General features: G+C 37.0%; 1 protein-coding gene and 1 long non-coding RNA gene across 21 annotated transcripts in view; one reads left to right on the top strand and one right to left on the bottom strand.

Moving 5' to 3' along the window:
• ZNF804A (zinc finger protein 804A) overlaps positions 1 to 14164 on the top strand; it is a 257653-nt gene that overhangs the window by 218092 nt on the left and 25397 nt on the right. For all 3 annotated transcript variants that reach the window (XR_005861574.1, XR_005861576.2, XR_005861575.2), the window contains 7 exons: positions 363 to 503; positions 616 to 707; positions 798 to 950; positions 2927 to 3100; positions 4210 to 4321; positions 4904 to 5085; positions 6148 to 6200. The gene's annotated coding sequence lies outside the window, so the exon portion shown is untranslated. The remainder of the gene's footprint in view (positions 1 to 362; positions 504 to 615; positions 708 to 797; positions 951 to 2926; positions 3101 to 4209; positions 4322 to 4903; positions 5086 to 6147; positions 6201 to 14164) is intronic.
• Positions 2321 to 14164, bottom strand: part of LOC101747532 — a 332267-nt gene continuing 320423 nt past the window's right edge. For 14 of the 18 annotated variants that reach the window (XR_005861589.2, XR_005861591.2, XR_005861593.2 and 11 more), the window contains one exon: positions 2321 to 3712. This is a non-coding gene — a long non-coding RNA (uncharacterized LOC101747532). Of the gene's footprint in view, positions 3759 to 14164 lie in introns of all 18 variants that reach the window. The other 4 variants (XR_006939888.1, XR_006939884.1, XR_006939885.1 and 1 more) reach the window with 4 other exon arrangements.

Raw genomic sequence — 14164 nt, 5'->3', positions numbered from 1 at the left:
ACTTCAAAATTTCAGACTTAAAATGTTCGGTGAGAATTCTTGAAAACATATTTCTGTATTTATGAATATTTATGTTGTACCACAAACAAATTATGGGAAAAATATGTCAAAATACTTTATTGAAAGCCTCTTGTCTCCCCAGAAGAAGGAAAAAAAAAAAAGACTGTATAAAAATTCATTTAAAAGTGTTTGTAGCATGCTGTAAAATATTGTCGTAATCATTATTGATATTTGCAGTCTAGGAGCCATGAGGATTAATCATGCCCCTAATTTCTGAAGCTATGAATAAGCAAAGTAATTTAGTTGAACTTTCATTGACATCTTGCCAGCGTATGTGCTCATTAATGTGATTTGTCTGTTAGGCACATACTTTAGCAGTTAATTTAATGCTTAAATGCCAATAAAAATTACCTGTATGGTAATCTGCGGAATTCTGTTGCTGTGGGAGGGAGCGTCGTTCATTTACTGCTGTTGAGCCTCAGGATTGCATCCCCAAATAAAAGGTACGTAAGAAACACTTTCAATTGAATGATGTTAAAAGATGTAATAATTGGTCTTCAGAAAAGACCAACAAGTATTTACATCAGTGATGCAATATGGTTTTACCTCTGACAGACCAGATAATTACCCACATTTCCCAGCATGAGGGTGGAATAACCAGGTGGACCAAACTGTCAAAACAATTATCTACTGAACTGCAATGACGAGTAAGTCAAATGCCTTGCTTTGCTTTGTGTTTTTTGTCGTATAGATCTGATACATTCATGACATCTGACAAAATCTTTGTTTTTTAACAGTGATGAGAGAGAACTCCTTTGCTAACAACTGCCAAGATGCAGAGCATGCTCAGACTACACTCAAAGCCCTATGTCATGGAGATCCTTGCTGTGGGTGCCAGGTTGTTAACATAGATTGCAGCCAAAGAATTTTATTGTGGAAGGTGTGTGTGGGTAAGTAGCCTTTGCAACTGATGTTTTTCTACTTGATGCCGGCCTATACTGTCTTGAGGTAGAGTCATCTTGGGAAATGCGCGAGACATAATGAATACTTTTCAAGTAGATGTTGTGATTATCACTTGATTCTAAGTGTATATTACCTTGCCTAGTTAATCTGGAGTCCCAGTATATTAGTGAGATGCATGAGCATTTATGAAGAGTTGACATATATGGAACAGTAACTTCGGTATGTGTTCAGAGCATGTCATTGCATGCGTGAAATAAGTCATAGTTCCTTGTCAATAGCCTTGCAACAGGAAAAATGAGAATAGAAGGGAGATGTGGAGGGAATTAATTTGTTCGTTTATACTTTTTTGGAGGGGAGCTGTTAGGGATTAATTAGCAGGACAGTTGAGACCAGGTACCTCATGCATTGCAGTATTCTGAACAAGCCTACAGCAGCAAGACTGTTATTTAGAGTTAGTGTTGTAACTGAGAATATCAGCTGATCCTGGAGCTGAAACATGGATCAGATGTACCAGATAAATGCAACTATGCAAACTTCTTCTGATTTCTTTCGCTTCCTGTTTCCAGTGTTGGTGTTACCAGGTGCCACTCCACAGCTGTGTTACTGAGACTGAATCAGTAGTAAATACAAACGGTGCATACAGATAAAATTGGCAGTCAGTCAAACTGTATTTCTAAACTTCTTACCTAATCCTTACTGGTTACGCAAACAGTGATGAGCAGGGTCTTGTTGAGAATTGGACTGAATGGTCACAGCTGAGAGTCCATGCGTTTAGCAGCCAGTGCTGGAAGGCACGGCAAAAATGGCCCTATGGTATACGTAGGGGGGTATACGACTTGTGCAAATGTTCTGTTCCCACAGAAGAAATTTCTAAGGCAAACCAACCCAAACTGAATCAAATTTGTAGCAATCCTGAGTAGTGATAAGAATTGTGAAATTTCAGCAAGTTTCTATTCAAGCAAGAGTGTGTTTTCAGTAAGGAGCAGTAAATCAGACTTCGAACTGTGTGGGGAATATAAAGCAAGCATAGGAATACAGCATTTTACTATGTACGCGTGTGGATTATTTTATTCATGTTTACACCTTAGATGTGTCTTGTAAATCTTCATTTCTCTGTTACTTTATCACTGTTCTGGCTGCACAGCTTAAGGCTTACAGGAATTTATATCTTAAGCTGAATTATATTACACAAGGTGACAAATCATGTCAGGCTGGGATGTATCCAGAGCTGAGGAAGCAGAGACTCCCTCCCCATGTGCCTGCTGTGACTCCTTTGCGCTCTGTTGGTCTGAGACCTCTCTTTCTATTTAAAGAAGGGAGTGCAGAGGAGAAAAACAGAGCTTCCAGAGAAACATACCAAGGTCAAACAAAGGTTTATTTGCCGACTGGTTTTGCCAAGATGCTAAGCAAGAGCTAACATTCAAGAAGGATAATTTTGCTTCCTTTATCTGCCGGGCTACACAGCCTGTCAGGAAAGATACTAGGCTGGGTGAAAATCACAGAATAATGGATTTTTTTGAGCTGGAAGAGACCGTTAAAGGCCATCTAGTCCAACACCCCTGCAATGAACGGAGACAGCTACAGCTAGATCAGGGTACTCAAAGCCCCATCCAGCCTGACCTTGACTGTCTCCAAGAATGGGGCTCCCACCACCTCTCTGGGCAACCTGTTCCAGTGCCTCACCACCCTTATTGCAAAGAACTTCTTCCTTATATCCAGTATAAATCTTCCCCTTATAGCTTGAAACCACTTCCTCTTGTCCCATCACAATAAACCCTTCTAAAGAGTCTGTCCCCTTCTTTCCTGTAGCTCCCCTTTAGATATGAATGGCTGCTCTCAGGTCTCCCTGGAGCCTTCTCTTCTCCAGGCTGAACAGCCCCTGCTCTTTCAGCATGTCCTCTTAGGAGATGTGTTCCATCCCTTGGATCATTTTTGTGACCCTCCTCTGGATGCACTCCAACAGGTCAGTGCCTCTCCTGTACAAAGGACGCCACATCTGGACCCAGTACTCCAGGTGAGGCCTTGCCAGCGCAGAGTAGAGGACAGGACCATCTCCCTGGCCCTGCTCACCATGCTTCTTTCGAATGGCATCCCGTCCCTCAAGTGTGTCAGCTGCATTTTCATGGAGGATGTTTAGGTGAGTACCTTGTGTTCATGCTTGTTATTTAGCTCTGCAGGCAGTGGCTCACTCCAATCCTCCCACAGGTACCTCTCCAGAATATATTAGTCAGTAAAGGAAGTTCTGGAAGAGCAGGGTGATTGAATAGTTCTTAGCCTTTTGGTGCGTAAAGTGCCAGCTAGAATTTAGAGCAACTTGTGCATGCCTTTGTAGTAAAGATAAGGTTTGTCTCATGTTGTTACTTACTTATTTTCAAGTAACTTGGTGATTGGTGTGATTATTCTGCAGTTATCACAGCTGTGAAATAAAATCACATCTTGAAATTTTTAAAGATAAGAAAGGAAGGTGACACAGGTTACACATAACCAGTCTAGTGATAAAACCTACTGTTGCTCTAATATTTCTAATGGCCAAAAATATTAATGCAAGACACGTCCTGTACTCAACACAGTATTTATTCAGTGATGGTGATTTCTGCACTTACTTACATTTTGCAGTAGCTGCTCCCAGTAAAGGATTAGTTAGTCATCCATACTTACTAAATATAGGTATAAGTCATGAAAGGGATCCACAATACCACTTCTTAGCTGTGAGCATTCATCAGCTACGTGTTGACAAATACGGGAGTTCCTGTTGGAATGACAGACATACACAGCTGATTCCAGCTTTTTCTGAACTCAAAATACAGATACAAAATGAATTTATTATTTAGGAAAAAGAAGTTCAAGTATAGCCAAAATGAGGATGTAGGCAATTTAAACATAACTCAGGTTTCTTCTACTTGCTTCATACTCTGGGAATATAGATAAAGAAGTGGTGTTCAGTGAGGACAGGATTCATTCTTAGCTAGGACTGTTGTCTTCATGTGTTCGGCATCCCAATTAGAGAATGAGAGCAGTTAATATGCACCACGTGCTGCATGTTCTGTCAGTGATGACTGCTTTACGCCTTGTATTTTCCTAGTTGATGACTGTACTGCATGTAGTATTCCACTGTTCATGATAACGGTACAATTGAATCAAATTACACGTTTTCCAATGCCATCGAAGGAGAACGCTGACTAACACAACTACAGTCACATATGCATTTCCTACTTAAAGTTTGTGTTTGACTTTGCAATAATGCAGAGAGAAGAGATTATTTCATCTGCGGGTGTCATCTACGTATGAATGGAGCATTTTTCTGCTGGTGATGTTTTCATATTTCAAATTCTGCCCTCTCACCTTTGGAGAACAAGAGGTAAGTCTGCGTACGGTTCACCATCCAGCTCTGTTCTGCTTGCTCACTGATGGCTATTTCATTGTTTTTGCAGAAACAATGTCCATCAAGTTGTACTCAAGGGATGATTGGTCTTCACAGACCATTTAAGCACATCGCTTTGTTTCAGAATGATACTGACTAGAACAGTTCACAGGCAGTTATAGTCCTGATCCAAATGGAAGGACAGCCGAGACTTGACCCTGGCATAAAGCAAAGCACATCCTACAGCAAGAAGTGGTAACCATAGCAAAAAAACTAAAGGGGTGCCAATTGCCATGCCTGGTTAAATGCATCTGATGGGTGTAATTCCTTGAAATTTTAAGAGGCTAATTTTTAAATTGACATTTAATTCTGTAATGGTAGTATTTATATTCCCCATGATGAATCAGAGTGTAATTTCAGGCAGTTCTGCGGAAATGAAATTGCCTGAAAGTGCTTGTGACAGCTCTGCTGTGTGATACAGCTGTGGGGCACAGGGCTGGCCCCACAGCAGGTCAGCAACACTTCACCTGCAGATTCACAGCCAAATAACATGACAAAAGCAAATTTTTCATCTTGCAGAGTCCATCCACAGAGAACAAAATCCTGGAGGTGTTCTGCAGAGCAGGTAGGCACCTCAGATTTCTCTTTCCAGCAACCTCCTTTGGAGGCCATCAGTGGCCGGAGCTGCTCTGCTGTCACATTTAAAGGGAGATGCATCCAGGCTGGACAGACTGGCTGGACTCTGATGGAAACCATTTCAAGTAAGCTGGTTATTTTTATTGCTTTTTCCCTATTTCACTGAATTGTGTAACCTGATAAATACATGCACAGCAGAATTAATTAATGTCACGTTGCTTGGAATGCATTTCAAAGTTACGGACAACACCAAGAGATGATCAGGAAAAAGCATCCAAAGCTGGATGTTAATGAAAAAATAAATCAGTAACTTCGGGACACAGAGCTGGCTGGATAAAACAAGCTGTTTGTACATAGCTTAGTACAAACAAGCTGATAAGAGGCCTACAGAGAGAGAGACAGAATGCATTGTTTCCCCTGTATGCAACTCCGCATATATTTTTTCATTGGCAACTACACATCTTCTTTAAGACTATTAGTTCATTTCCTTTTATAATTAAATTAATCTTATTTTCTGTAATTACCGCTTAAAAGGCAGCCAGTTCCCCACTTTAAGGATACAGCTGTAACTTTCGTTTTCTCTGCTGTCATCATTGCAGCATGTGTTTTCATAAACACACACTGAGGTTTTTCCCATAATCAATAATATTTTAATCAGTATTGAACCCCAAATCACCTTATAATACAAGAGACACATCAGTCAAAACATATTTGGACAGAGGAATGTCAAATATAGCAAAAAAAAGTTTCTCCCTGCAGCTACTGCCCCCTCCAACTACTACACATGTATGCAGCAAGTATGCACAGCAGTATGTTATTATGCAAACATTAGAGATACTTACTGACTTAAAGAGGCATTGATTTAATGACTTCTGTAAGAGGATTAAAGTGTAAATTCTTTTCCACTTAGGGACAATTTTTTAATGGTAACATACTGGGATTAGATTTCATTAAGTAGTAGACGGGCTTCAAAGATTACATTATGACTTACCCTTTAAGGAACGTTTTTGATTTCATCATACATGCATTCAGAAGAGCTGTTAATATGTATGGCACTGTAAACTGTGTTTTATTTTGATGCTACTGTGTGTTACGTTAAACATAATCCATTGTCCAGATATTTGAACTGTAAGCACTAAAGTGCAAGCATTACCATTTTGCTGTATATATGTTTGCATGGGTTTCAGCCCCAGCAAGAGGATGGTTTTCAACTGGATACAAACGCCACGCATTATTACAAGTAAGTAAGTTATCCACCAGAGATTTAAGGACTCTTTCTTTGCCATTTAACACATAAACTGACTGTTTGCATATGTAAATATTATCACATAAAGCAAACTTGCTTCTTACTGCTAATAACTGGCAGTCGCTTCCTGCATGAGATTTTTTTGTTAGTTACAATCTTCTAAATTGGCGTGTATGTGGTATTACAGCACTGGTGAACACGGCTCACTCACACTGAAACAACTGCCCCTTGAGAATTAGGCAAGTACTCAACATGTGTCACACAGCACTCCATCTTAAGAGTATTTAAGTAAGTTGCTTCCCAACTAGCATTTGTCTTAGTATTTTTAAGGAAATCTGCCTGGAATAGCAATGAGACAATAATATATAGACTGCAAGTCAAAAACAAAAAAAGTGCAACTTTCTGTTCCTGCATTACTGATTTAGACACTCTCATAAGCTCTACTGATCTGGAAACAGTTCATAAACACAAAGATTGGTATCAACAGCTCTGCGTTTTCAGTATTTTCTAAGATTGAAATACAGTCTGTAATATTAAAATACCAATTTGAACTGCCCAACTACCATTTAAAATCCAGGTCAGATTTTCTCAGTTATATACACATCTTAATTTACTCTGGGTTTTTGTCAGAAGCTGAGTGACAGAACTTATAATGCAGTTATATTAAACGGTCACCTCCAAAAGTAGAGATTTTTTTCTACCACATTTTTTGTAAAATAGTTATTCTGAAAGCTTGTGGTTTAAAAATGCAACATATAGGAGAAAAATTGAGATAATTTTAATGCCTAGTTTAAAGGTTTTATCACACAGCAGTACTAACATAGATTTTATGATATTTATTTCATACAGTTAGAAAAAAATAAGATGTAAGAGACAGCTGAAATTTTTGTCCTTTATACATGAGAGATCCTATAAAATTGCCACCATCTACTACTAGGGACAGTTATATCAATCCAAAACTGTTAGATTAAAATAAATAGCAATTCCAATCCAGAATAGAAAACCAACCAAAAAGCACAACATGTGGCCATCCTGTAGATTATCGGAGTTAGTCCATTCAAATCACAGATTTTTAAAAAGTTGCTCCCTCAAATTTAACATGGAAAAAGATCCAGAAATAATTATTAAGCACGTAGGGTAACACAGGTAGGTTAAGGGGATGATCTGAGCCCAGTTCATTTCAACTGAGAATGCATTTGAGCTGTGGAAATTGGACTTGAGTACCAGGTGTGTTAAGAGTTAGTGGCAGCTGTTATCTGACTTGTGTGCATACAATTATTAGCATGGGGGACAAAAATCTGAAATACAGAAATTACCTAAACAGTGGAAAATCAGAGCAAACTCTACTGAACACAGCAAAAAAACTAAGCGATGCATTGCACCAATCCTCAATGAGAGGATCTCTCTCCTTGAGAACTAACGTTCAGCATTGCCGTTCACATCAAGTTTTACATCTCAATCTCTTCTGCCTTGTCGGGATCAGCCACATCATTTTGGCACTCTGAATACATACAAATAAAAAATCAATTGTTTGGACTGCTTTTACTTTGTAGAGCATCTGCTATTTTTCTGTATATTTGTATATTAGGATCAAGTTGGTCCTAATGAGTAAGAGGGTTTCTAGCCTGTCCCTGCAATGTTAAATATAAATAAGCAGCCATTCCAAACGTTACAAAACAGAACATCTTTCTCTATTCCGTGTAATAGAACCAATTTGCTGCAGTAGTGTCATTAAACGCCAAATGCAGCTAGCATGAAAAATTGGAGCAGCTTGGCCATTTTTCTCTGGTCCTGTCATCTGAACATGACTGCCTGCAATAAGGAGTACCATCATCCATATGCCTTCTGTCAGCCTCCATGACAAATGCAACACAGTCTTTGTGCTTCCAGCAAATATATAGAGAAAAAGATAGACAAAGCCTCACTTGGTTCTGATTTTTGGAGAGAAGGCATTACATAGACAAAGTAAAAATGTATCATCTGCACAATGATCAGCATATTCAATCATTCCAGCTGGGAGCTATTTTTCAGGAAAAGGTAAGAATTTTGTTTCAATTCTACACATTTTGAAGCCAAGTAAAAAGTATTTTTGACTGATTGGGGCTCAGTGATCCTGTGACCTCCACCACACACAGTGTGACCACTCAATCCAGGCACACACATTCTCTCAGGCCCATGGATTCATAGATCATATACTCAGCTTCCCCCCTGGCAAAGAAAATGAACTGAAGACCACACACAATAAACTAGCATCTGTGCACAAAAAAAAAGACACAGAACAAGATGATCGTGGATGCATAGATCATGGATTCAGCTACCTACATTGCAATGACAGTAAATCAAAAACCACAGCCTATGAACTAAGATCAGTGCAAAAAAAGGAAAAAAAAAACAAGAATAACAAAAAACTCAAGATGATCATGGATTCATAGATAGTGGATTCACCTACCTACATTACAATAACCCACAGACCACAACCAATACACTACGATCTGTGCTAAAAAAAACCCAAGATGCTCATGGATGATTATGATTCATAGATCATAAATTCAGCGATCTACATTGCAATGACACTAAATCAAAGAACACAACCAAAACACTAAAATCTCTGCAAGAAAACCAAGATGATCTAGGAACTATAGATAAAAAATTCACCTTTCTACATTGCAGTGACAATAAACCAAAGATCACAACTAATAAACTAAGATCTCTGCAAAAAAAAAGAAAAAAAGAAAAAAAAAAGATTATCATGGATTCAACTATCTATATTGCAATGATAATAAAGCAAAGTCCATATCTAATAAATTATAACCTGTGCAAGAAAAATGAAGATGATCATGGATCCATAGATTCAGCATCATACATTACAATGACACTAAATCAAAGACCATGACCAATAAACTAAGATCTGTGCTAAAAAGAATAACAAGATGATCATAAATTCACAGATCATAGATTCAGCTGCATACATACCAATAATAATAACCTGAAGACCACAGCTAAGAAACTAACATCTGTGATAAAAATAACCCTAGGTGATCATGGATCCATAGATTCAACTTTCTACATTGCAGTGACAATAAACCAAAGACCACAAACAGTATACTAACATCTCCACAACAAAACCCGAGATGAGCATGGATTCATAAATTATGGATTCAGCTTCCTTCACTACAGTGACATTAAATCAAAAACCACAACCAATTATGTAAAATCTGTGAAAAAACAGACAAAACAAACAAACAAACAAACAAACAAAAGAAAACAAAATATCTAGATGATCATGGATCCATAGATTCAACCTCCAAATTGCATGGACAATAAACCAAAGATCACAACTAATAAACTAAGATCTCTGCAAAGAAAATAACAAGATGATCATAGATCATGGATTCAGCTACCTACATTGCAATGATAATAAACCAAAGATCATATCCAGTAAATTACAATATGTGCAAAAAAACCCAAGATGATTATGGATCCATAGATCGTAGAGTCAGCTTCCTACATTGCAATGACAATAATCGAAAGACCACAACTAACTAAGATCTCTGCTAAAAAAAACCCAAGATGATCATGGATCCATAGATCATAGATTCAACTCCTACATTACAATGATAATAAACCAAAGACCACAACCAATAAACTAAGATCAGTGCTAAAAACATAACAAGATGATCATAAATTCATAGATCATAACTCCAGCTACCTACATAGCAACAATAATAAACCAAAGACCGCAACAAATAAACTAAGATGTGTGCTAAAAAAATAACAAGATGATCATGGATTCAGCTATCTACATTGCAATGACAATAAACCAAAGACCAGAACTAATAAACTAAGATCTCTGCTAAAAAAACCCAAGATGATTATGTATCCATAGATTGTAGACTCAGCATCCTACATTACAATGACAATAATCAAAAGACCACAACTAATAAAGGCCTTTGCTAGAAAAATAGCACGATGATCATGAATTCATAGATTATGGATTCAGCTTCCTACACTGCAGTGACAATAAACCAAAAGCCACAACCAAAGAACTAATACATGTGAAAAAAAAAAAAAAAAAAACAAAAAAAAGATGATCATGGATCTATAGATCATAGATTCAGCTTCCTACATTACAGTGATAATAAACCAAAGACCACAACTGATAAACTAAGATCTCTGAAGAAAAAAACAACAACAACAAAAAAAAACAAAACACCAAGATGATGATGGATTCATAGATCACAGATTCAGCTATCCACATTGCAATGATAATAAACCAAGGACAACAACTAACAAACTAAGCCCTGTGCTAAAAAAAATAGCACGATGATCATGAATTCATAGATCATAGATTTCGTTTCCTACATTGTAGTGACAATAAACCAAAAACCACAACCAATAAACTAAGATCTGGGCTAAAAATATAAGAAGATGATCATGAATTCATAGATCACAGATTCAGCATCCAACATTACAATGACAATAAACCAAAGACCACAAGTAATAAATTAAGATATCTGAAAAAAAATAAAAATAAAAATAAAAAAACCACCCAAAACAAAACAAAAAACAAGATGATCATGGATTCAGCTATCTACACTGCAATGAAAATAAACCAAAGTCCATGTCCAAAAAATTATGATCTGTGCAAGAAAAACCAATATGATCATGAATCCACAGATCATAGATTCAGCTACTTACATTACAAAGACACTAAATCCAAGACCACAACCGGTAAACTAAGATGTCCAAACAAACAACAACCAGAACAAAAAAAAACCAGATGATCACAGATCCATAGATAATAGATTCAGCTTCCTATATTACAGTGATAATAAACCAAAGCGCACAACTGATGAACTAAGATTTGTGCAAAAAAAAAAACCTCAAGATGATGATGGATTCATAGATCATGGATTCAGCATCCTATATTACAATAAATCAAAGACCACAACTAATAAACTAAGATCTGTGCAAAAAAAATAACAAGATGATCATGAATTCATAGATCACAGGCTCAGCTTACTACATTGCAATGACAATAAACCAAAAACCACAACCAATAATCTAATTCCTGTGCAAAAAACCCAAGATGATCATGGATCCATAGATCATAAATTCAGCATCTGACATTACAATAACAATAAACCAAAGACCACAACTAACAAACTAAGATCTCTGCAAAAAAAACAAACAAAAAAAAACCCATGATGATCATGGATTCAGCTATCTACATTGCAATGATAATAAACCAAAGTCCATATCCAATAAATTATGATCTGTGCAAGAAAAACCATGATGATCATGGATCCATAGATCATAGTTTAAGCTTCCTACATTACAGTGATAATAAACCAAAGCACGCAACTGATGAACTAAGATCTGTGCAAAAAAACCCCATGAAGATAATGGATTTGTATATCATGGATTCAGCATTCTACATTGCAGTGACAATAAACCAAAGACTACAAACAATATTCTAACATCTTTGCCAAAAAAACAAAACAAAACAAAAAAAAACACCCAAGATGATCACAGATTCAACTTCCTACATTGCAATCACAGTAAACCGAAGACCACAACTAATGAGCTGAGATCTCTGCAAAAAAAAGAAAACAAGATGATCATGGATTCATAGATCACAGGTTATGGTACCTACATTGCAATGACAATAAACCAATGACCGCATCCAATTAACTCAGTTCTGTGCAAAACAAACAAACAAACAAAAAAAACATGATCAGGGATTCATATGTCATTGATTCAGCTGCCTACTTTGCAATGGTAATAAACCAAAGGACCACAACCAGTAACTAAGATTGTGTCAAAAAAGAAAACAAACAAACAAAAACAAAAACACGTGATGGTCACGGAATTATAGATTCAGCTCATTACATTGCAATGACAATGAATGAAAGAGAATATCCAGTAAACTGAGATCTGTGCTCTTTATGATTCCTCCATTCCCATTTCACTTGCCTTATTCTGCAAGATCAGGCTTTGACAGAAACTGAGAGAAACTGAGAGAAACTGAGAGAAACAAGCTGATTCATAGAAAAATATTGTCTAACAGTAAATATAGCAGAGAAAATTAATAATTTCAGGCTCATCCTAAAAAGAAAGGTAGAATTACTGAGATCTCTTGCTATTTGGAGGGAAAAAAAACACCTCCAAAAGGAAGCAATGTCCCTCTAGATGTCTTACTGCCTTGTCTTACAGCATCATCCCTAAAGTCCACGGATTGATGCATTTACACGTCTGGTTGATCTGAGGGAGTCTAGATGGCTAGAAGTTTATGCTTTTAGGCAACTAAATCTAAAAGATATTAATGCTAGTAAAATAATTAACCTTTTAACTGATACTTCATGTTCATCACTCAAGGACTTCCTCTTCTATCTTCTTTCAATTTTTTTAAGTAATCTACAACTATTAATATTCAAAGAATATTTCACAACTGTTAGAACAACACCGAAGTAGGAGGTGCTAGTGATTGTCTTATTAAAAGAAATATTTTTGAAAAACTCCTCTAGAATCCATATGCACAGTAACCACTATTTGCAAGAGAAAATAGTTGCCCATGTGTGCAATTGTTTCTGATGAATAAAGAAATAGACATCTGCATAGACAAATGGACGCACATGCCAATTTCCTCCCACGCTTTAAAGATAGAGGATTTATCCAAAAACCACAAGAGGTTTTTGGAGTTATTTCCATTCCTTTCAGGGATTTTGCCCACAGATGTTATTTCCAATCTTACTCCATTGCACTTATTTAGACTTACAGCATAGCAAAACTGGTATTAAATCAAATCAAGCTCAAATACTCTAAGCAGGGATAATCTCAAGAGGAAAGCTTGATAGTCACTAAGCAAGCAAGCACAAATCATTAGGTATCTTCTCCTCCAGTGGATATTTCCAAGCAAAAGTCAGTCTCACACACGAATGCACAGGGCACTGCAAGCAGCCCACCTACATGTACCACATTCACATCAGCGGTCAGATTTTGGGCAGAACAAATACAGCCAAGCAGGCAGCAGTAACCTCTGAAACTGCTCATGTGCACAGGAATGGATTTTCCTCTAGAAAACCTCAAATTTCCATTTCATATTGGCTTAAGTCATCGTAGTTTAGTAAGGTGAGCTGTTCTTCTAGGTTTGTTGATTAAGGTTTGAGCATGTGCAATTTGCATCTGATTATGTGCAATATGGAAGGGTCCAAAAGGGATGGTTTATAAAGGAGATAAATTCATATAGATTAGCCAAGTACCTACTAAGGGTGAATACAGCCATCTGTGAATATGTAGAGTTAAGTAGCAAAGAAAGTATAACTGCAAATAAACAAATACAAAGGAAGATAAAAACCAAGAATGCATGATGGTTAGCAGCACAGCCAGTTAAAGAGGCAGAATCCCTGTAGGAAGTTCTGTACCATCACTAGACCAACAGATACTCATCTACAGTCAGTCAAAATCTACAATCTCAAACATTGTTGATCAAGTATCCGATGATAGCTAAAAGGTTCAATTAACAATCTTAGTGGGTGTATGTTTCTAATTTAACAGTTACAGTTTAAGACAAACATCTACAAATGTCTGCTCTTCTTATCTATTAGAAAGTCATATCTGGTCAAAGTCAAAAATAGTTGATAATTCACCAAAATAGACATTGCTACATTTGAAACATCATTTTATGCTGACAACATGCTGAAAATGCCAACTCTTCTTCATCTCTCTCTTGGATTTGATTTCTGTCCCCACTCCCTCCCTTTCTATTTATGAGCACTTATTTATGCAAATGTGTATACAGTACATATGTACCTTGTGCAAGGATTACATGGTGTACCTCTTCCTTGAGTTTGCAAACAGATTTGATTCATTCAGTATAGTTAAACTATTGACACAGATTCCAAGTTGCCTTCCAATTCTAACAATTTAAGAGGAGGAAATATTCCATTGCTTCTACT

This window comes from Gallus gallus, chromosome 7 (genome assembly GCF_016699485.2).
Source record: "Gallus gallus isolate bGalGal1 chromosome 7, bGalGal1.mat.broiler.GRCg7b, whole genome shotgun sequence".
Lineage (NCBI taxonomy): Eukaryota > Metazoa > Chordata > Aves > Galliformes > Phasianidae > Gallus > Gallus gallus.
Note: the sequence above shows the minus strand (reverse complement) of the source record. Positions and strands in the feature narration are given on the sequence as shown.